Source organism: Fukomys damarensis, unplaced genomic scaffold, assembly GCF_012274545.1.
Source record: "Fukomys damarensis isolate Sample0158 unplaced genomic scaffold, DMR_v1.0_HiC HiC_scaffold_19, whole genome shotgun sequence".
NCBI classification, from domain to species: domain Eukaryota; kingdom Metazoa; phylum Chordata; class Mammalia; order Rodentia; family Bathyergidae; genus Fukomys; species Fukomys damarensis.
In genome coordinates, this window is record NW_022900931.1 from 39,461,628 (window position 1) to 39,484,655 (window position 23,028).

A 23,028-nucleotide genomic window follows, 5' to 3' on the forward strand; every position below is an offset into this window, starting at 1 on the left:
AACAGATGGCCATTATTCCTAGAACCAGAGCTCAGATAAACCTTGTGTTGCATTTGGTTCCAGTGCATCGGTCCATGACAGTATTGCAATTTATTGTTGACAGGGAAGCGTCTTGATGACATGAAGCAGGTCTCGAGGTGCCATCTCCTCTGAGATGTACCCAGCTAGCGTGTATCAAACACCCCTGCCACTCGGGTAACTGGCTTGACTTCACATTCTCTGCTTTGCATGTTTGCTTTAGTTCCCCCACCTGGGATACAAAGCGTAATTTCTCATTATTGCTATTATTAGGGTCATGAGCTTTGGTTACTTATTCCAATAAAAGGAGAAATGTTTGTTTCCAAGCTGAAACTACTTTTATTAGTTTTAGTATGCAGTGCACTATGATAACAGCTCTATAAGCATTAAAGCATATGATCCACGTGACCACCTTTTGACATAGGAAATAGGCACATTTCTTTTTTTTTTTCTCATTTTATAGATCAAGAAATTAAAACCTAAAGGTGTGAAAAATTTGCTACAGCTGAGATTATGTGAACCCTGTAGAACCTTAGATTTTGAGGTTTTTAGCACGCTGCAATTACTCCTTTCTGGAAGGTGCTGTTTCAGTGTGTGTGTGTGGGTGTGGGTGTGGGTGTTGTGTGTCCTGCCCAACTCAACCAGACATTTAAAATGTAGTATTTTTAATGAAAAATGTGTCCAGCTCTTGGTTGTTATTATATTCTTTTGTTTCTTTCGTTGTGGGAGAAGTTCAGCTGACTTGGGCTTGGTTGGATTCAACAGCTTTTGTTTTGGCTCCACGATGTTGCATATTTGGTGCAGAACTGACCCAGGGGGGCCGACCCTTAACCGGGACATGCCATTTATACTGGAGCCAGGGCTTTGGAACTCTAACCTCGCCTTTCATGTTTCAGAACTGGTCTCTATTTCTGCAGATATTTTTTTTTTTCATTCACTGGAAATATGTCCTTTTTCGTCCTTTAGACCTGAAGCGCAAACTCTGTCAGGTCCATTTAATTTATTTCTGTGCTGACCACACCACTATTATGTCTTTCCTTACTTTTATTCTTAAAGGGGTATCCTTCTGCTGAAATGTTGGTGTGACATTTCTTCATAGAAAAATAGTCTTCTATTTAATGATGCTCTAAGAAATGTTCTTAAAAAGGAAATTAGCTGGTATGAAAATCAGTGCAAAAAAATTTTGTATTTAATTCACATGGTTCATGTAACTCTAGCTTTAGTTCTTTTCTTTGTTAAAATGCTGAAACCAAAAAGATTTAAAGCCTGACTGATACTACTTTAATGTATTTGGGGTGGTTTGGGAATACTGTATTTGTTTTCTCAAGGACTTCGTCAACATAACTTGTCTCAAAAGAGCTTCAAGATGACAGTCAGGTTCAGTCCCAGAGTGCACCTGGGTGCCACTGATGAATCAGCCACGCCCTTGCAGCTTAGGGAACCCCCGGTGCCTCATTCAGACCTCTGCGTAAATGGAAAGCTGTCCCATTTGTATAAGGAAATGGACTGAAGGAGCATGCAGGCCAAGAAAAAAACAACTGAGAAACTGAAATCCAAAATTCTATGCCAAGGGGACCCGCTCCTTCCATTCAAAGTGTAACCAAAAGGCCCAGGGCGGAGGGACATCCTCCAGTGTCACTGCTGGAGCACGCAAGAAACAGCACCTGTCCTCACACTGCTCCTTCTCTACCTGGAGGTCACTTCTTCCTATCCTAGAAATCTCTTTCTTGCTGTGCTGCGGGAAGGAGAGCATCTGCTCAACTCCCTCAGGTTGGTTGTCACATGAAGGCACTCACCCAAACCACACTCACGCTTTTATTTTCTTCTGCTTTGATCAGCAGTCAGAGAGGAGAGAGGAGAACTGCAGTGGAGACTCTCTTTCTTCTGACAGAGAATGAGCTGGCCCTCGGGGACCTGTATGCCCACCTGGAACATTCAAATGCAGAGATGAGCAAGGTGCCCAGTGCTCAGGAACCGACTACTTGTGCAAGTCCTTTCCAGTGGGGAGGTCTGACGGGGCAGCTTCTTCGAGGATTAAAAGCCTCGTGATACACTTCCCCTGCTAAAACACAAAATTTGTACATATGCAGGCTACATGTTTTGCAGAAGCAGAGAGGGTTCATAAATGCGTATTATTTTACTTGCAGCCCATTTCTTTGTAGGCCCAGAATAACTGCTTCCAGACTATGGTATTGTATGACTCTGCAATGTGGCCTCTTAACTGAGACTCAGCCCCACACCCAGGGAGAACAGTGCCTATTTCCTCCCGCAGGTCAAAAGTGGATCCAAGGCCAACAAGGAGAAGAGTTCTGCCTCTCACTGTCCTAAGCCACTTGTGCAATCCCTTTGCCTTGTCCCCATGCTCAGCTTTCAGCTTTTGGTGTCCTTTTAAAAGAAGTATCAGTCGGTATCAACCAATATCAATTGGAATCTCATTGCTGCCACTGGGGAGCTCCAAGTTAGCTAGGCGTAAGTCACCTTTTAATCACAAGACTTCACTTTGCTGTCATGTAAAATGGGGCTAAGAGTGGCACTTACAGGGTTGTTATAAGATTAAATAATAGATTTCAAAGGGTGGAAAAATCTCAGCACTCCATCTGGTATTCTATAAGTGGTACAGTGGTACATTAATAGGAGAAATGTTTAGATAAATGGATAGATCAAAAATGCAATTTTGATATGGCCAGCACATCCAAACCTAGCAATACAAGTTTCCAGTAACAAATAACTGACTCTTGACTAAACACTGAATAGGAGCCAGTATTCCAAGCAAAGTAATGTCTTTGACTACCTACAATCTTTATGTGATGGGAACAACAAGACAATATTTTTAGAGAAGTTCCCACTAATTATTTTTAAATTACATAAAAATCTTCTGTTTTTCATTACACAAATCAACCCATTCATTTTGAGGTTGTCTCCAGCAGTCACAATTATTTATAAGAAAATTGTGTTCATAGCCTCTGTCCTCCAAGAGATCATTCTGTTTGTGAGTTAATTTCTCCTTATTTCATAATGATTATACATATAAAAACTTAATCTAACACAAGAGATTCAGTTACTTTTCTAAATTACTCACCGATCTTATGTTTCTATGTTATTGGACTAGAATAACTATAACCACCCAAACACATCTGAAAACCCAGAAATATAATTGCCAAGAAAACTTCTGACAAGTCCCATTGGACTTGTTTGATACAAGCTTAGTAACAGGATGCTTTTTAGATCAGTCTATTTTTCTGGCTAAAATTCCCCTTTGCTCCTTGTTTATGTAAGAATGTATTTGTGCTCTCCCAGGGACTGGACTTCAACCCTGTCCTCCCTCTGGGGTGCAGCTCTATAATGGACCAGTGGTTTTGATGGCTTCCCAAAGTCCTCTCTCCCAGCACACACGGTCAGGAAAGACTGAGTGTGAGCAAAGGAAAGGACAAGAGTGCCTTGGGGCCCTGATGATCTAACTGCTGTGTTGCCATTTGTCACGTTGTCGCAAAATGAAGGGAGGCAAGATGTGAACTCCCAGCACACGGTCAGGAAAGACTGAGTGTGAGCAAAGGAAAGGACAAGAGTGCCTTGGGGCCCTGATGATCTAACTGCTGTGTTGCCATTTGTCACGTTGTCGCAAAATGAAGGGAGGCAAGATGTGAGGAGCAGGATCAGAGGGCTGCAGCTCACTCAGGCAAACAGCAGCCTCATGATCACAACTGCAGTATTTATTGAAGCTATTCAGAGCACCAGACGAAAAGCATATTTTTAGCATTTTATCTTGTGTGTGAAGTTATATAATATTTTGGCCAACTGGGTTCACCAAAAAAACTCTGTTTTTTACTTTTTCCTTCCAACCCCTTAAAAAACATTTTTTGCTTTGTCTCCATCCTCTTGGGAGATTAACAAGGGACAAAGAAGAATCGCCAGTCACACAGATGTGCTTACATTTCTTCCAAGATGGATCCTCTTATGTCAAGTTCCTCTACACTGCTGTGAGTCTATGGAGTTGGCAGTAGCAGTGCCAAGACTGTTTAGCAGACCTAAGGGAAGAGATATGAATTAAACACCTTTTCTGATGGGAAAGTGATGTTCTTAAGACTTAGAGTGCACCATATATAGGAAGCCTCCAGCCTTTCCTCTTATAGTCCTTCTTTCCCTCCATCACTAAATCTAAGTATGATTGGTCAGCGTTCTCCATAAAACTCCAGGCTTCTGGGGCTGGGGGTAGCTCAGTGGCACCATGCCTTGCAAGTGCAAGGTCCTGAGTTCGATCCCTGGTATCCAAAAAAAGAAAAAAACAAAACAAAACAGGTTTATAGTGAAAACTTGAGCCCTTCATTTTGGATCTTTCTAACTTCATCGTCTCTGTTGTCTCTCTCTTCTCTTCTTATACCACACTGATATTCTTCTTCCCCCATTTCACAGGATTAGTTCTTTCATCTTAGTGCTGGCTGATTTTATTTTTTTATTTTATTTTTTTAACCTGGTAAACCCCTACGCATTTGTCCAGGCTCAGCTTCAGTGTAGCCTATGCAGGGGAGATTTCTCAGTGGCTACAGATGACGCAGTGGCTTCCTCCTCTGTGCTCCTGCACAGGAGTCTATCATTATGTTTATATGTCCCTTGTCCTTATTATAAACTGTTATCTTCAAGAAGCAAGAAATGTTCAGGTTGTGTTGGCACACACCTGTCACCTCAGCACTCTGGGAAGCTGAAGCAGGAAGATTATTAGTCCTTGCCCATCCTGGGCAATTTAGCAACTTAGTGAGGCCCCATCTCGAAATGAAAATTAGCAAAAGGAATATAGCTCAGTGGGAAAACCCTGGCTTCAATTCTCAGCACAGCAAAAACAAAAAAAATGCAAAGGGCAAGAAATTATTATTATTATTGTAGTCTTTCAAAACCAGTGTAGGAATTAAAGAATGAATGAACCACCTGACATGAGGGTCCAGTTTTACATCTAGAGAAGATGAGGTATCTAAGAGGGACAAACCCTTCCCGTCCACTTTGTATGGACCATCCTGCTGGTAGGGTTACTTTATCAAGGGACCCTGGGAGTTGATAACAAGAGATCTCCTGAGAAAGACCCTCGGTGCGCAGAAATGCAAGTGCCTTCTAATGGAAGGAAGGGGGCCTTCTGGATTGTCTGTGTTTTCCACCATGAAAGTTTACCAACGAGAAGACAGCACCCTAACGTATCCTCAGTGAAATGCCAGGGAATCGTGTGGGAGAAAGCAGGATACAGAGATTCCTTTACAGAAAAAACACAGCTCTGTGGCTGGGAAATTCTTCGAGTCATGTGCTCTGGAATGTGCGAGGGGAAGCGGTCTCCTAGGGTCTTGACTCACCAAGGCCTGAAATGGATGCCTGGGGCTGCTCTTCAAGGTCCTAGGACATTTAGATTCACAGGGGCCTGAGCCCAGTTGCACTGGCTGCATGTATCAGTACGAGCCTTAAATCAGAAGCACGGGTTACACCTCCTCCCCTCTCCCTGGCTTGGAGCCCTGCCCCCACCCCCACCCCATCTTCACAGCAGGCTCATTAAGGCCTTTCCCAGTGCAGAGACTCTGCATTTTGGGGACTGGTGGAGTGTTTGATATTTTCCACTCTGCGTGTCAAGGGCATTTACAGTCGGCGTCAGAGTGTTATGTCAGTCTGAGGAGGCACTTTGAAGTATTTGTGGTAGAGGCCACATGTGCAGGCAAGATGTGCCTCTTTCAGAATTTTGGGGAGGTGGAGTGTTTGATATTTTCCACTCTGCGTGTCAAGGGCATTTACAGTCGGCGTCAGAGTGTTATGTCAGTCTGAGGAGGCACTTTGAAGTATTTGTGGTAGAGGCCACATGTGCAGGCAAGATGTGCCTCTTTCAGATCCCGGATCCTTGAGGTTCCTGCTCAGCTCTTTCCCACATCATGTGACAATGAACACCACCACTTAACCCTTCCCTCCTTGGTGTAGTGGATGGTTCTTTTAGTATCATTTTGAAAAGGCCTTTTATCCTCCTAGGTCTTGGCTTTGGAAGGGGTTTGGAGATCTTTCTTTCTCTGCCTTCTGCTCACCACTTTTTTGGACCTTTCTTGTGGCTGTTTTTGCTGCCACTCTTCATGAACTTATGTGTGGAATTGTAATCCCAAAAAGTAGTACACAAAAAAGGAATGCCTGTATCTTAAGACTGTGCAGATGGTAAAAGCGCTGGGGTTCCCGACACCTCTGACCGTAGTTGAGCTACTTCAGAGAGCTGACAGGTTGGCCAGCAACCCCCTTCATCAGCAGCAAGTAGTGATACTCAGCTACTGCCCACAGCAGGGAGCCCCCAAAGTGAGCATTGCCTTTTTACATTACTAATGATAATTCACTTTGCCATTGTCTCTTGCTCTGTTGCATTTAAGTCTCCAGACCTGAAACCTTGACTAAAACAAAACAAAAAACACCATATGAGACTCTTGAGAGGAAATGTCACCAGCTGACCCAAGCTCTGACCCATGGCCTCAGAGAAATGTGGTTTGGTTTGCACAGATCAGAGCTGAGATTGATAATCTAAACTGCTTGCTCAGGAATTCTGCGAGGGTCCATTCTCTGCCAGCCTGGAAAGCTTTTGGACTTGGCAGTAACTGTTGGGCTGGAGACTCAGGTCTCCCCTCGGAGACAATGGGCATCCATCTCTATGGGGATCGGTTTATGTTGACAAAACACTGGCAATGCAGAGGGAACAGAAGAGTTTTAAAAGAACAAAAGTCACTTTCAGGCATTCAGAGAGGAAGGCCTTTAGAAAAAGTTGCCTGGGACTCAACAGCATCACCTAGAACATTCCCTAAGTATATTTACTATATATGGGACTAGCTCCTGCAACAGTAGCTAAGCTTCTTTATTTTACTTTGTTGATCTGAGGAAGGGCAAAGACATACCTTATATTATTAGACTATTAAATATTAAGAGCAGTTGCCATGTGCCAGGCAACATGCTAGAAAAAGTATTATCATATTTCAGGTTCCTGATATCCCTGGGAGGTAAATATTCTTTTCATCTAAACCTCGGTGAGGGTAATATTGTGTAAAGGGTCATATTAGAAAATAGAGGATCTGAGCAAGATCCACAAACTTCCTGACTCTAAATAATGTCTATGTCACCTTCATCCGTAGCAAAAAGTTGCCTTTTTATCTGCTGAGATAATTCCCGGGATGCTGCCAGGCTTGCCCCCCATTTCCCCTCCTGTGAACACCCACTGAATGAAGGATGGCGTTAACTGTGGCGTGTAACAAGCCTGGGAAAGGTGCAGAACCCTAAGGCAACACCACTTAGTTTCTGTCTTGAGAATCTGCCCTGGGCTTTCCCAGCGAAAAGGACACTGTCCCAGAGCTGTTGCAGACTTCTCATCCTTGGGAGGCAGGAATCCACGTTTCCCTGGCCAGGAATCCCCACAAGCTTCTGATGCCGCTCTTCCCAGGCTACTAGGCACCCAGAACAAACAAAGCACAACAAGAACAGGTCAGAGAGGAGGACATCGGTTTAAACAGTTTGTCAGAATAATTTTGCTCTTTGTGTTTACCACGCACAGAGTCAAGTTGAGTGAAGTTTCAGGTGTTCCCTGCTGTGGCCTCTCCCTTAATGTCTCTCTGTCCTTAACAGACTTCATTTCATTTTGTCTCCCACGTACCACAAAGGGGGAAATTGTTTTCACTGTTGTTGAATGAATTAATTGAAGGATTTTTATTTGTTTTACAGCTGAGTTGCCAAGTGATTCTCACAAGAGAGGGGGTTGGGAGGTAATACTGTTTGAAATTAGGCATTTGTCATGAGTCAACCTACTCAGAAACCTAAAAAAAGTCTCAAAGGCCAAAATAACAGGATGCATGTCTGTCTGTTTTTTTAAATTAGTAAAAACGGAGGTGGTCCTTAGTCTGCTACCCTGTGTAACTACTCAAGATAATTATTTTTCCTTAGTTCTTTTATTGTCCTAGATTTTCCTCTACACTTTTTTATTTTATTCTCCTCTTTCTTTATATTTGTCCTTGCTCACTGAATTATGTTTTTCATTTTCTGACAGCCTCTGTCTTTTCTCACTCAATAGTGATGCTCTAGGCTGAAGAGGGTGGGGAAATTAGTGGAAAATAATGTACTTTGTGAAAGAGAGAATCCATTTCAAATCTCTGTCTTTAGGATTATTCACCTCCACATGAGTAAACTTCCAGGCAGTTCCCACCCCAGCCTTGCCTGTCCTTGAGGATTGATTTCCATCTTTAATTTTGCTTTTCCTGTTTTCTTCCCTCTTCAGTTTCCTCTGTTTCCAACCCAAAGAGAACAACAGTAGCAGCTCTTCTCCATTAATATAATGTTGAGCATGTTTGAATCTTGTCATTTAATCGTAACTGGAATCCTCAAAGGTAATGAATTTCTCACCTATGTGTAGATGAGGAGTCGGCGCCCAGCCTGGCCAGCCAGCAGACACACAAGGATTCTGCCCAGTCTGCCATGTCACCTCCATCCTCCATTTCTCTCTTGGCCTCAGGCCTGCAGGTCCCCAACACCAAGAGCATCCTGGGCTCAGGGTGGCTCACTCTGAGGTCCAGATATGTGGGGCTTGACACTTTGCCACACAGGCTGAGGCTTCTTAGGGGGTGGTTTCAACAAGGGTGTTCCAAGGTCAGTGGGAAGGTAATGGGAGGAATGAGCCCTTTCTTTTTACCAGTTGTTATTCCTTTAGATAAATTTGCATTCTGTTAACATAGTCTGCATTTATAGCAGCAGTTTTGTTTTACCTTATGATACATCCTAACCAAAAAGTGAAAGTAAAAATACTTTTTAGTAGTGAGACACATTCACTTAAAACAAATTAGCCTGAGGGTAAAAGACAAACATTGTAGTTATTACTGTAAGCATTTGTTTGCTGCAAGCTTGAATAGGACAGAAAATGAGAAACAATTAGTATTTTATAACTTAAATGGATGAAAATATTACCTTTCCATGTTACAAGGCTGTAGGTCAGATATTGCACAAAATGGTAAAGGTTAAATCTTACATCTAGAAAAAAATTTAAAAACCTCCCTTCTTTTAAAACTAAAGGTCTCACTCAGATGTTTGGTGGCCTGTCTTGCAAGCGCAAGGACCCAAGTTCAATCCCCGGTACTAAAAAAAAAAATAAAACTAAAGGTCTCAGGGAGAGACAAAGACATCTAAACAAAAAATCATCTACTTCTTTTTAGGTAGGTTGTGGTCAAAAAACTGTACTCAAAGATTAGATGATGAATTTGCCTATTGTGAAATGATATTCAGCAAAAAAAATCACATAATAAATTGAATTTTCTGTCTAGCTTAAAGTAGGATATATTTGATGATTGCAGTGTTGATAAAGAGAAATAAATAGGAAAATGAACATTCTAGTTATCTAAATATCAAGCAATATTTTTACTGTATTATTTCTGTTGATTATGTATAAAATAATAAATGTATTGGATAAATCAGAAAATATTGATTTATATTATCTTAATTCGACTGCAACTCGTTGCTCTTTCCTCCAAAGTCAGCTAAATCAAGGGTGGTTTATTCCAACAGGTTTAATTTAATGCAGTATCTATTTATTTGTGGCTCCTTTGCATTGAACATCCCGGGAGGTTCTCCCAACTCTGAGGCAATGCATATTCCCTCTCCTGGCGTTTGCTGTCATGTAAGGGATTGTGCATTAGTGGAAGGATTCTAGCCTCTCGCTGTCCCTTTGCTCTTCTCCGGGGGTGAGCTGATGGAGAGGGCAGGAAATAGTGGCTCCCCAGCTTTAGTCATCTTGCAAAGAATTAGAGTTGCTTTGTCCTACCTCTTCCTTTCTTCTCAGTAGTGCAATGTGTGAAGGTATCCGTATGCATCTTTATCTCTGGGTACTGGCTCTGGCTCTGCAGATTAAGAAAGGTGGTTCCAGACTAAGGCAACAGGTGCACAAGTTGGCACAATTTTAGATTCAAGGCCATCCTAAAACTATGCAACTTGCAAGGCCCGTAGGTGAACATGTGGGTTCTTTTGCCAAAAGGTCAGAAATAAGTGCCATTCTTTAGTTAATAAACATTAAGCTTTTTACCTCCCTCCTTTCTCCTTTGTCCTGTGCATGTGCATGGTTTTTATTTGCTGTTTAATGTCATCCTAAGTGAACTGAAACATTTTAATTATTACCGTGAACTTTTTCATTCATCTTTCTATTGTGCGATGATAGTTTTAAATTAAAACAAAACCACCTTTTTTTTTTTTTACAGAACTGGGGATTGAACTCAAGGCATTGCATATACTATGTAAGCACTCCAGCAGGGAGCTACCTACCCAAACCTTCTCAATTTTATATTTACAACAAGTTGCCCAGATTGGCCTCAAATTTGTGATCCTGCTGCTGCTGCCTCCCGAGTAGCTAGGATTACAGGCTACTGCATCTGGCAAACATTTATGAGCCAGCACATGGTTGTTGTGCTCACAAAGATTGAACCTAGAGCCTTGCTCATACCAGACAAGCATTCTACTATTGAGCTACAGCTTCCGTCTCCTTTTAAAGAGACTAGAGCTGTGACAATGAAATACAATTAATCCTCTCTTTTGTAGTGCTAGGAAGTGAACTTAGGGTCTTGCACAAACTAAACAAGTGCTCTTCCACTGAGCTACATCTCTAGGCTTCACAGTTCTTAATTCGTATTTATTTGATGGCTTATTCTTGAAGGGTGACTTGAACTGGCCAGAAAGAAAATCACTCACAAACTATCAATAGAGGACACTTAAAGGTCAATTGTGAAAGTAACACAGCCAATATCATTCTTAAGGATGAAAAACTGAATGCTTTCCTTTCAAGATCAGAAATAAATGAAAAAAGTCTGCTCTTTCCACTTCTGTTCAACATTACAGTGGCAGTTCTAGCCAGGTATTTATGCAAGAAAAAGAAAAAGGCAACCAGATTGGCAATGAAGAAATTCTAATATTTGTAGATGACATGATCTCGCATATAGACAATCCTGAGGAATTTACCCAAAACCAACTAGGGCTAACAATCCATTCATCAAGGTTACAAGATACAACACTAATATACAAAAATCAGTTGCATTTCTATACACTAATCATAAACTGAAAATGAGAAAACAATTCCATTCACAGCAGCCTAAAATAATATAAAAGTTCAAGAATAAACCTAACAAAAAAGTTTAAGATGTGTACTGTATACTGTAAACCATGAAACAATATGGAAAGAAATTAAAGAAGACCTAGATTGCCAAGGATTTAGCTCAGCGGTTCAGTGGCCTCCCTTGCAAGCACAAGGACCCTAGTTCAATCCCCAGTATGACCCCCAAAAGAGAAGACCTAGATAAATAGAAAAATAGGGAATTGCTTAGTGTTAATATTTTCCTTTCCCATTAGCCACTGGATACATGCACTGATTCCCAGACAGACATAAAATTGGATGGAATTGATCCAGTTGTCTCTCCTTCCCACAGTTCCAAAACCCCAACCCAGGACAGAGCAGTCAATCCCAAAGATTTCTAAACCTCTGCACTGGTTAATGCTCAAAGCTTTGACTTGATATGGAGGAAAGGGGTTTGAAAGCCTTTCCCTTCTAAACATGTGACCTTCTGATGGTCACTCACTATATACACCAATCTGCTGCCAGCCCACTTTGGGAAAAGCCACTCCTGAGTTGCTCCCTTATTGAGCATGAATGCACTCACTCCTGTCCGGTTCCAAACACATGCTAGGCTCCTGCCTACATTGGTCATAGAGAAAAGAAGGGAAGACAGGAAGGACAGAGTCCTAGTACGCAGGGAAACGGCTGATGACTTATCTGGGGGAAGAGGCTGGAGTAGGGACCTGCTGGGAACTAAGACACTAAACACCAGGAGCATAGTTTTTTGTCACATTGGAATTTGCAAAAACATGCATTCAAACATGAAATTGTTAAGAATTTTAAGAATGCAACCAAAGAACATTTAATACGAGCATGGAGAGTATTTTTATCATGAAACCTTATGCAATCACATTGATTGCACACACATGAAGCTAGCTCAGTCTAGAGTTCAATATTAGAAAGTTCAGTTGTCTATCAATAAAAGTACTACCTTAATATTGACTTTATCATTAATGAAAGTCATAGTTTGGCTCCCATTTGACCTGCCACCTTGTCTTAATTCTCAATCAGTTCACATCTCTGACACAGATGTGGACTCCCCAAAGTCTAAGTTAATTTAGCTAGACTTTGATTCTTGAAAGAAATTCAGAGAAAGTAACAATGAGGCTGTATGTGCCTCGGGGTCAAGATGTGTTTCTCAAATCAGAGATAATATTAACTAGTGGTTTAAAACATGGGCATTAGGATCAAACTAATTTGACTCTAACTCTATGTCAGCTAAAGAAGTCAGAGATCTAATGCATATCACCCTGTATCATGATCCTTATACCATTTATTTGACCACTGTCTTTCTTAATAGTTCCTTTGAGGCAGGCATTGAGGTTGTACACAACATTTCCCCTCAGATTTCAATGTCTAAAGCCAGTCATATGACATGCATTTAACAGAGACAGAAAAACACTAACTGTATGTCCAGGAAGAAAAGTGCATTGGTTTGGCAAGCAGTTGGCCAGTGATAAACCATACTGTCTTCATTAGTCCAATATATTTCAGTTGCAAAGTCACAGTTGTCCTTGAGAAGCTACAGTTCTTTGAATTTTTAATTTATTGCAAGCTATGGAAAGTAGAATTTTATATATTCTAGAGGTTGGAGAAGTTAATTTGCATGTCGCAGCTTCTTAAATTACATGTGTGTTCTAGTCTTTACAGTCTCCTATCAGAAGCCAAACCAAAAAAAGTGAAGAGAAAAATAGTAGATTATCATCACTGTATGTTAGTGGGAGAATAAAAGAGGGACCCGGACCAGCATTGCTAAAGCCCAGTCTGGATGTGGCTGTTGATCTCTAACACATGGGATGTGATAAATATATTCAAAAATTTGTCTACCTGAATCATTAGAAATAAACTTCAACTATCTCCATATAAACTTGGATGAATAATTTTAAAACTTATAAATTAGAAACTTATTCTGGATCCTTGTATTTATTCTTGCATACTTTTTTCTGCAAAGGTCAATTTACACAAGGGTATGGAGGTGGGTCCATATGACTTCACCAATGTAATTGAGTTCATTGAGCCTAGGTCACATAAACTCAAGATAGGATCACGTAGTCTCACAGTGTTGAAGATCCCGAAGGCCATCCTTGGAAAAGGCAGGAGGTGCACCCACTGTGCCATCCAACACCGCCTTTAAGCTAAACCTCCTGACAGCTCTCCAGAACTACACTATTGATGAAATAGTGATGAAATAGACCCTCACTTTCCTGAAGAGAAAGCATTAGGAAGTTTTACACACATAGGTAATGTATAAATTACACAACTGAAAGTGGTTAATTTATATATTTGGGCTAGGATTTAATGAAATTCTACAAGGCACTTTGCCAGGCTCTTTGAAGATGCAGAGGAAGGACACCAATGACTGAGTTAGCCTCGGTAACTTTAGTAGTCTTGCAGGAGGAGATAAGAAACATATCTATCTAACTCTACTACATGGCATAACGAAGTGCTGAAGCAGGAATATAAAGAAGATATAACACAGGATAGATAATGAATGGGTTAAATCTGCTGGGTGGTAGCTAAGAGAGGTCTCAGAGGAAATGATATTTGAGTTGAGTCTTGCAGGAAGATTGGATTACAGATGGTAGAGATGCTGCAAGAAAAATTTATGTGAGAAAGGTACCGAAATAAGCAGGTCCTGTGTTTGGAGAGGTCAGAGCCATCTGACTTCACTGGAAGCAGTTCCATCATTACTCAATAAATATTTATTGAGCGTTTTATGTGCCAGATACTGTTATAGACATTGATACAAAAATGAGCAAAAGCAGATTAAAGTATCACACACACACACAAAAAGCCTCTGCCTTGGATCCCTTTACGGGTAGGAGGAGCACAGAGGATGTGAGAGAATAGAAAGATAAGAGTGAAAAGGTTGAGTCCAGTATTCTGAGGGTGTCAAACGCTTTGCTGATAAGCCAAAGAATATGGATTTGGAATTCCTTGTATTCCTGTGAGCACCAAAGCCCTGGGAGTACAGAGGGATCCCCAGAGAGGCACTGAGGAGGGAATCTGGAGCAATTCCAACAGCAGATAAGGAGAGAATGGGGACATCTGGTAGAAGAGAATAAAGCGAACTGTCAGAGCATGAGGTTCCAAAGGAAGGACCAGCACTTGTCATCTGCACCGCTGGCTCTCCAGTGTCTAGCACACCCCTACCAATAGAGCAGCTGCTCAGTTTTCTTCTTAGATGAATACGTTCTTGAAAAGAGCAGAAAATGGCACTACAGATCTCAGAGAGAGATACAACTTTAAGACATGAGCAGAGAAATCTTCCCAAATGTTGAATGAGATAAGCAACTAAGCTGATTGTTTTGACACCCAGACCTCAAGTTATACTACAAAGCTACAGTGACAAAAGAAAAAAAAAAGCTAGACTCCTGAATTAATGGAACAGAATAGAGGATGCAGAAACAACTCCACGCACACTCAGCTACTCCATCTTTGACAAAGGGGCTGACTGAATCCCTTTCAGTTGGATAGTCTCTTTAACAAATGATGCTGGGAGAATTGGCTATCTGCATGCTGAAGAAGCTACACCTATATCTTTCGCCAGTCACTAAACTAAAATCAAAATGGACCAAAGATCTAACTATTAAAACAGAAATACTTAATCTGCTAAAAGACAAAATAGGCACAACTGAAAGACACATGTGTAGGCAAAGACTTTATAAACAGAACCGGTTGTACAAGAAATAGCACCAAGAGTTCAAAAATGTGATCACATCAAATTAAAAAGCTTCTGCACAGCAAAGGAAATGACCAACAAAGCAAGAGGCAACCTACAGAATGGTAAACAATTTTTCCAGCTACTTCTCAAAGGACTAATATTTAGACTATATAAAGAACTCAAAAAATTAGATTTCCCAAATTAAAAAACCCAGTAAAAAGGAGCATTTGAAGTGAACAGACACTTCTCAGATGAAAAAGTACAGATGGCCAATAAATACATGAAAAATCGTCCACATCACTGGCCATCCAATAAAAGAAGATTAAAACAACACTGTGATTCTATCTCACTCGAGAAAGAATTGTTATCATCAAGAAATCACCCAATAAAAAAATGCTTTTCAGGGGGCAAAGGAACACTTCTTTATTATTGGTGAAAGTACAAGCTGGCAAAACCACCATGGAAATCATTGTGAAGATTCCTCAAGAAAACTAAAACTAGAAATTCTGTTTGACCCAGGTACTTTCTAAGTATATTGCTGAAAGAGTAAAAGATATCATACCACAGTGATATATGCATACCCATGTTTATAGCAGTGCCAGGCATAATAGCTAAATCATAAAAGCAGCCTATATGTCCATCAGCAAGTGAATGGATAAAGAAAATGTTTTATTTATACATAACAGAGTACTTCTCTGCCATAAAGAAGGATAAACTTGAGTCATCTGTAGGAAAATGGATGCAATTTGAGACCATAATGCTAAGTGAAGTAAATTAGACACACAAGCTTAACTGTCACATCAATTCTCTTATATGAAAAACCAAGATACAAAGTGCAAAAATAAAAGATACACAATATGAATAAAAGAGAAAATATTTTTAAAATTATACCTTGATTTAGCATAATTGTTAGTCATTGGCCACGAGTGCTCTTGAAATCATTTGGGAGGGCCTTGCTTCTTAGGATGTAAAGAGCACCCAGAACCTCCCCAGTGAGTGAAGGTATGATTTCCAGATAGGCAGAGTGATCTTCTGGCTATGCAAGCTGCATGTGCTTGGCAGTCCTTCCATCTGGCTGGCCAGCATCCTGAGGTCAGCAAAGCAGAAGACAAATCTTTGGGGAGCTAAGAGACATGTGCACGTGCCAGTATTTTTGACAAATGCTCAGTTAATTGTTTTCTATGGTTCTTCTCCTGAGACACAAACTGTACACCAGGCATCAAGATCTATCCCCTCCCACAACCTCAGGTCCCAAGGGAACCTCGTGATTACACACACTTGGGCGGAACCTCTACCCCACAGGAAATGGACAGATCAGCCCCTGGGGATGGAAGAACCATGCAGGGCATGGGAAAACAGAACTTCTGAGTAAGAAAGAAGACAGACTCACACGTGTAAACTGGGAGCTACATACGTATGAGAGATTCCAAGTTTCTCATAAGGATGCAAAGCAAATGGTGGTCAGAAGAGGCCTGTGTGAGTTGATGAGAAATCTGTAGCTGTAGCTAGTTCAATAGCTGGTTAATAACTTAGTACTTGGAACCCTCAACATTCCAGGGTGGAATTCAGCTTGGGATTACTTACTGGAAATAGTGGATAGATGGTGGGTTCCAAAACAGATTATGCTCACTTGGAGCTATAACAGGGGTCTAAAGTAAAATCCATGACCTTCTTCAAATTTTGCCTCTTTTTTGACTTGTTACTTTCTCTAGTTATGTTACGCTCCTGCCATTCATTTGTCAAATGTTTATAGTTGTCCACTATGAGTTGCCTATACACCCTGCTCTTGTTGAATTGGAAAGTGTTAGATGTAGTCCTCTGAATGAATGTTAACTGGATCTGAATCTTCCCTATAATGTGGCACAGTTGATTTTGGAACAACAGACTTTAGGACTCCAGTACTACTAACACTGCTTTGGGGTTGGTTTCAATGGACGTTATCTCCGTCTTCATTTAATTTTGTCCAAGGTTTCCAACCAAGAGATTTATGTAATAGATACACTATTTAACCTCTCTATAATAATGTTAAAGTAATGCGTGGATTCTTCCACCAAAGGCAATTACATAAACAAAGGCAGTAATAAATACTAAATCAATTATACAAGATATGCAATTATTTTTATTAGTTTATGTTTGCAATACATAGACCTGCACTCTAAATAAATTCCAAGTAGAAAAGTGAGATGGTAACTTACTGATGTGAAGATGAGTTATTCATTCTCTTTGGAATCCAAACTTTTCAAAAGAATGGAAACTTCCTTGAAAAAAACAATGAATTTAAAAGTCACTGAAATCATAAAGTTGAGAGAGATATGTAGTTGGTCAATTGATTACTAGTGCCTAGGGAAATCTATAAATAAATTCCAACAATGGGGAAGGGAGGAAGGGGTGAAGGGAGGGCAGGGACAAGGGGAAAAACGAGAACCAAGACCTGTCATGTAAAGCTACAAGATCCCAATAATGAATGTAACTGTACTGTATACCTAAATGGACCAATAAACTCAATGAGAAAAATATAAATAAATAAAAATAAATTCCAACAAAATGTTTACTCACAAAACTAAGTATAGGAGAAGAGCATATAAAAAAACCCAGCAAAAATAAATAAGTAAATTAATGCAATGAAACAAACAAAAAACCTGAACAGTTAATTTTTTACCAGGGAGAAAATGAGTCAGACAAAGTATCGGTAAAGTCACACTGACAAATTTGATAATGATGTTTAGTATAACAGGTGGAATAAATGAAATTAAAGCAAGGAAATAAAATAAAAACTCTAACTAAATTCTCCTTTACCAAAAAATAAAAATAGCTTAATTTAATTATATTGATATTTTAGGGAAAAAAGTTTTCTTTTTAGCCAGGAGACACCAGGTCAATGTGAGACAAAAACACTAGCTTAAAAAAAATTATTAGATAAAAGACCCCACTATGTCTCTGAAATAAGTACAAAGCTATTTGTATATAGAGCATACAAGCTTCAATAAGCAGTAATAAAACAGTCTGGTTAGTCTTATTTGAAAAAAATAAAAAAGGCCTCAATGAAGCTTCTTTCAGACATGTGTCATGGGCTTTTTCTCGCTGAATTACTTCATATTAATGCACTAAGTTGCTCTTCCTTTCATCCCGTTGGCCACAGGACAGACGACATTCACCAAAGTCTCTACCACAGACATTCTCAGATGGTGCTAATGAAAAGAAGAAATCCAAACTAGAACTGGTGGTCCACATTGCGAGAGTTACTAAATATCATCACAAAGCAGTAATAATCCCACAGCATGCTTGGTGGCTCAGCATTCTGAATTGCAAATGTCAAGGGCACATAGTCTAAAGGATCTTGCTAAGGAGAACTCATGGTTTGTGTTGGGTGGTCTCGTGTCTGCCTGGTGGTCTCATTTCTGCCTGCTGTGACAGCCCTAACAGTTTCATGTAGCCTCCAGTCCTACACGCTATTTACTTGTCTCTCTTTAGTAATGGACAGCAAGTCATTAAAGACAGACAACCCAGAAATGACACTGCAGTATTCCAGACATCTCTCTCTTGGTGGTGACAGTTCCCAATCAAGCTGGCTCAGTTCTTAAGTCAAAGCATTTCTCTAAGTGGTGGTTCAAAACACAGCCTTAGATCTGGAAAATCACAAGTGGGTTCTTCTTACCTCTTCTATCATTGCCTGTAATAAACATTAAACTTTTGAACTACAGCCAAAGGCTTATGATAGATGACACAGAATAGAATCCAACTCTCTTTCTTAGATGCAAAGAACTCATCTTCTGGTTAGTGAGACTGCACTACCTTAGTAACCATGGACAGACTGTGTTACAGACTTTCTTGCCACATTCATCCAGGATTTATTTCCTAAGATCTCACAAAGAATAACAGGAGAACATTTAGTAGTTTCAAAGGATAATGCTATAATTTCTGTTCAGAAGATCAAAATGTTACAGCCCCAAAATTAATCTAAGAACTTATTCTAGCTTGAACTCTAAAGAGCGTATTAGATCTTCAGAATAAGCTGAGATACGATTCTTTACTTACAGGATGATCAGACCAAGAATTTAATCTAATAGACTTTGGAGGCCATCAGTTGGATTAGGTTTGGGTGATTCAGTGCTATTCCCAGTAGACTTTTCATCCCAAAATGATCACCTTGTGCTCTCTTACTCTACCATTCATTCACCATTTCACGTTTGCCTTGCTATGTGGTTAAGTTTTCATATCATTTTGTATAACAAAAGCAAACCAAGTTCTGCTAGAGCTTTTAAGATCAAGAAAAAGATCCAAAAGGGAGTGGCACTTGTGCTGGCCACCATTCTGAGTGGTTTCATCAGATTCATAAAGAAATAGTGGTTTAAAGGAGGTGATCACAATATATGGTGAATATTTAATTTTTTTAAATTACTACAGTAAAAAACACATTGCCATGAATCACCTTCTAAATCTGCACCCCCTTGCTTCAGATATACTTGTCCCACTGTCCTTGCCACTTTCTGAAGCAGTTCTGGAAGAGCCCTTTTGTGAGTGACTTTATGTGGAATATTTTAAAATACGGTGAATGCTGCCTCCAAAAGCATTCAACAGAAAGGCAGGTTCATGAAAATATTAGTGTGTGTCCTCATTCATCTTATCAAGGCAGCTGTGACAGACAACTAAAGATACAAAAGGACTTCTGGAAGATTTCAGAAAACAGCAAGGATGGGATAAGCATCTTTGAAGCGTGGCAGAGTAGCCTGAGAGGGATTAATGGCAATTTATCTTTCACTATAATGTTTTTTAATGTAAACATTCACTGTAATTTTCAATTCTACCGCATAGATCTTGCCATGATGCATTGTGCTCATTTTGCCTCTGTAGTTGTGTCTTGTCTTTGTTGTAAGTTTCTTGAAAGTCATGTTCATCTTTATATAACCACTGCATTTACTGCTATCAAGTCTCACAGCACTCCACAAATTAAAAAATCGATAAGCTTATCCCATTTTGCGATGGTGGAGAAATCTTGGGATAATAAAGTGCAGAGATTGGATTATAACAATGTATTTTGAGTTGGTTCCCCGTGTCACAATGAGTCAGTCCCAAAATAAGGACTGGAACCTAGAACTCCAGGCTCCTGGCCAGGACTCTACCGACATAACTATATTTCCTGTGCTTTTAGTTTTGATTATGAGTTCATTTTCAATCTCTTATGCACTCCCTTCTTCCTCTCCCTTCTCCCTCTCCCTCTCTCTTACCTGCCCCTCTCTTCCTTTTTTCTTCTGTGTCCCTTTCTCTCACCTACCATAGAAGACACTTGTATGTGTCCTCCATAAATCACTAATGATGCCCCTTTGTTGTTTTCTCCTGTAAGTACCCTAAAAAAGATTATGGCAGGGAACCAGGAGTCATCATTAAGGGAGATAATTGAAGGTCATTAAGCTGAAAATAATTCATACTTATCCATGGCTTCCTTTACCAGAGCATATGGTTTCTGTTAACCAGCAAGATGTCTTCTGGTTCTGACGGTGGTGGCCTACAGTAACCACATTTGTGCTAACACAGAAATGAGTGCTTTCTTACATCTGTTCCCGAGATGTTTTAGATTCTTTCTTGTACCAAGCTGTGCTCTGTGTTTAGATCAGTGTACACTGAAACAATGTGATGTTAGGTACCGGAGACTCAGATTCTGCTCCTGGGTAGCCTGCCTGTTGCTTTCTATGTCTATTGAAATCAATCAGAATTACACTTTAGGAAAGCTAGAGTCTTCTACTTCATCTTACTAACTTCTGCGAGAATTTCTCACTTCTAAATTTCGCACTATATTTGGCCTCACTCCATTTGGAAAGATATTTCTGTTTTAACATCTCCATGGATGGAGAATATATAAGCCACTAAACTATCTTGAGTTTTAGGCATGCCTGCCTACCTTTGGCACTGTTTCTTTCTTTTTTTTATTGTATATGTGTGTATATTATATTTTATTAGCAACCCGCATTCATTCCTCTTTCCAAATCATGGTCTCTCTCAGCCTTCTTATTAATGAATGTGCCTCTATGATTGCCTACTAGTCATCTTTTAAGAAAATTATTGGTTATATGACACAACATGCAAAAGAAAAGAGTGAAAAACAAACATTTCTCAACACAGGTTAATGTAGAAAAGTCCAGTATCATAAATGCTGGTTAAAAACAGAATTTTGAAATGTAGACAACCATAGGTGAACTTCAAATTTCTGTGAAAATGAATGATATTATTACTATTCATAGTAACAAGTAAAACCCTTCAAGTGCTTTCTATGAGCTATGCCTAATGCTTTAGGCCATTATCTCATTCAATTTTAATGATAAATGTATGAAGCAAATAATATATGTGTACCCATTTTACAGAAAAGAAAGTTGAGTCTTATAAAGATGTTTTTCTGCGGTTCCAACAGGAAACGGAAGGTTGTTCACTCAAAATAGACAATTTAAGAAGAAAATTTAGTAAAAGGACTATTTACCAGAGTGTAGCAGAGTGTAAAAATATCATGAGGCACAACAATGCAGTACTCTGGTGCTAGTAGCTTTGGGTCCATCACCATCCCTAAACCCTGGAGGAGGAACGGGAGTGATTACTGGAAGTCAGAAAGAGATAGAGTGGGTGTTGCGTGGAGAGGACCATCTTTCCGAATCCTCCTCTGCGGAAGGATCCAGCCAGCCTGAAGAAACACGCAGAGAAGAAGTGGGGGCAGCAGACACCCTACCCTTATTTTCTTCTAATGTTCTAGTTTCCTGTAGAGTTCCTTATTAGCTCAAATCAACCAGAAGCACCAGATCAAGGGAGCATGTGGGTAAAATCCAGAGTCAGACTTCCGGGACAGTTCTAGGTGAGAGGAATGGAGCGTGGGTCTAGAACGCATCATCGTTTTCCATGGTAACAGTAATGGGGCAGGTCACTAGTGGCCCAGTCACCAAGTGAGGTGGCAGGGATTCAAAGGCATAGTTGTCTGGCTTTAGAGCCCAGGCTTTTAACCACCAGGCTCTCCTGCCAATGGCTTTGAAATGGCAGAGGGGAAGTTATTCCAGAGAGCGACTGCGGAGAGGTCATGAGGCAGAAGGTGCCAGACAATGACATTTACTAGATGTGTAACCTTTGCCAATACTTCTCTAAATCTGTTTTCTCACTTCTCAAAAAGTTCCTATGTCAAGGGGTGTGGCTCTGTCTTCTGAATGCACTGACTTGTCAATTTCATTAGAATTGTCTGCCTTAGATAGAAATGTGCCAACCTTTTATCTAGAGACACTATCACTGCTCTGGGAGAGTTTGCCACATTGTGAAGAGCTGCCTGCTTTGTCAGCCACACATTAAACCAAGATCAGAAAGAAAGCAGTTGTGACATTTTCTATTATTTGGCTTATTTTTCTGTTATTTCACTTAATAGAAAAATCCACTTATTTCACTAAACATGAGTCAAGAAAATGTTTCCATGACAAAGCCGAACTTAGGAAAAAGTGTCTGCATCACAGCATTATTGTTTTCTCTATAGCAGAAGTCATTATCTCTCAAACACCTATGGCAGTGATGTGACCCAGGATTCCCCACACTGTGATGTGCCCACAACCAACACAGGTGACAGAGGCAGTGGGAACAGAAGCCCACCTGATTCCAAGGCTCTGTGGGATCCAAGTGATGCCTCACAGTAGCTTATAAAACCTTCAGGATTTTTTTTTTTGGTAGCAAAAGGGAAGGTGATAAACTGGAATACAAATTGTAGAAAAATCCAAGAGAGCAGCAGACAGGTAAAAAATGCAGAACAGGAGGAGTACAGAAAAAAAGTTTATTACTATAATAGGACTTTGGGTCACTGACATACAATGAAAGAGGACATTCAGGCAGAGATAAAAATAAATCACCAAAATGAAACGTCAACAGACAGGCAAGAATATATGATTTAATTTCTTTCCCAGGACTTGCAATAGAAAGAAAGAGAAATGGAAAAGACAAGACAAAAGATTTAATCAATGAATCCAGGTGATGCCACAACCAGCTAATGAGTTTGGGAACAGAATATAGGAAAAGCAGAGAGATAATCAGGAAAAAAACCAACAAAAAAATTCTCCTAACCTGAAAGGACAATTTAAAAATGGATGGATTGCTTTTTTATTCCTAAGAGAAACTAAACAAGGAGAAAACTAAATAAGGTAGATATTAAAATATAGGTCTTAGAAAAATTATGAATATGATAAATATAAAACACAAAAAATAAAGCAAA

The 23,028-nt window shown here is 40.0% G+C and overlaps 1 long non-coding RNA gene across 4 annotated transcripts; it reads right to left on the reverse strand.

Moving 5' to 3' along the window:
* Positions 1-1,667: 1,667 nt before the first annotated feature.
* Positions 1,668-21,681, reverse strand: LOC104856335. 4 transcript variants are annotated; one of them, XR_002025077.2, is made up of 5 exons: positions 21,520-21,681; positions 17,003-17,065; positions 15,699-15,894; positions 3,949-4,043; positions 1,668-2,080 (listed from the first exon to the last, which is right to left on the reverse strand). It is a non-coding gene; the product is annotated as an uncharacterized LOC104856335 (long non-coding RNA). The 4 variants fall into 4 exon arrangements; XR_004518078.1 differs by having other exon boundaries at positions 15,699-15,921; XR_778599.3 differs by having other exon boundaries at positions 15,699-15,931.
* Positions 21,682-23,028: the final 1,347 nt, after the last annotated feature.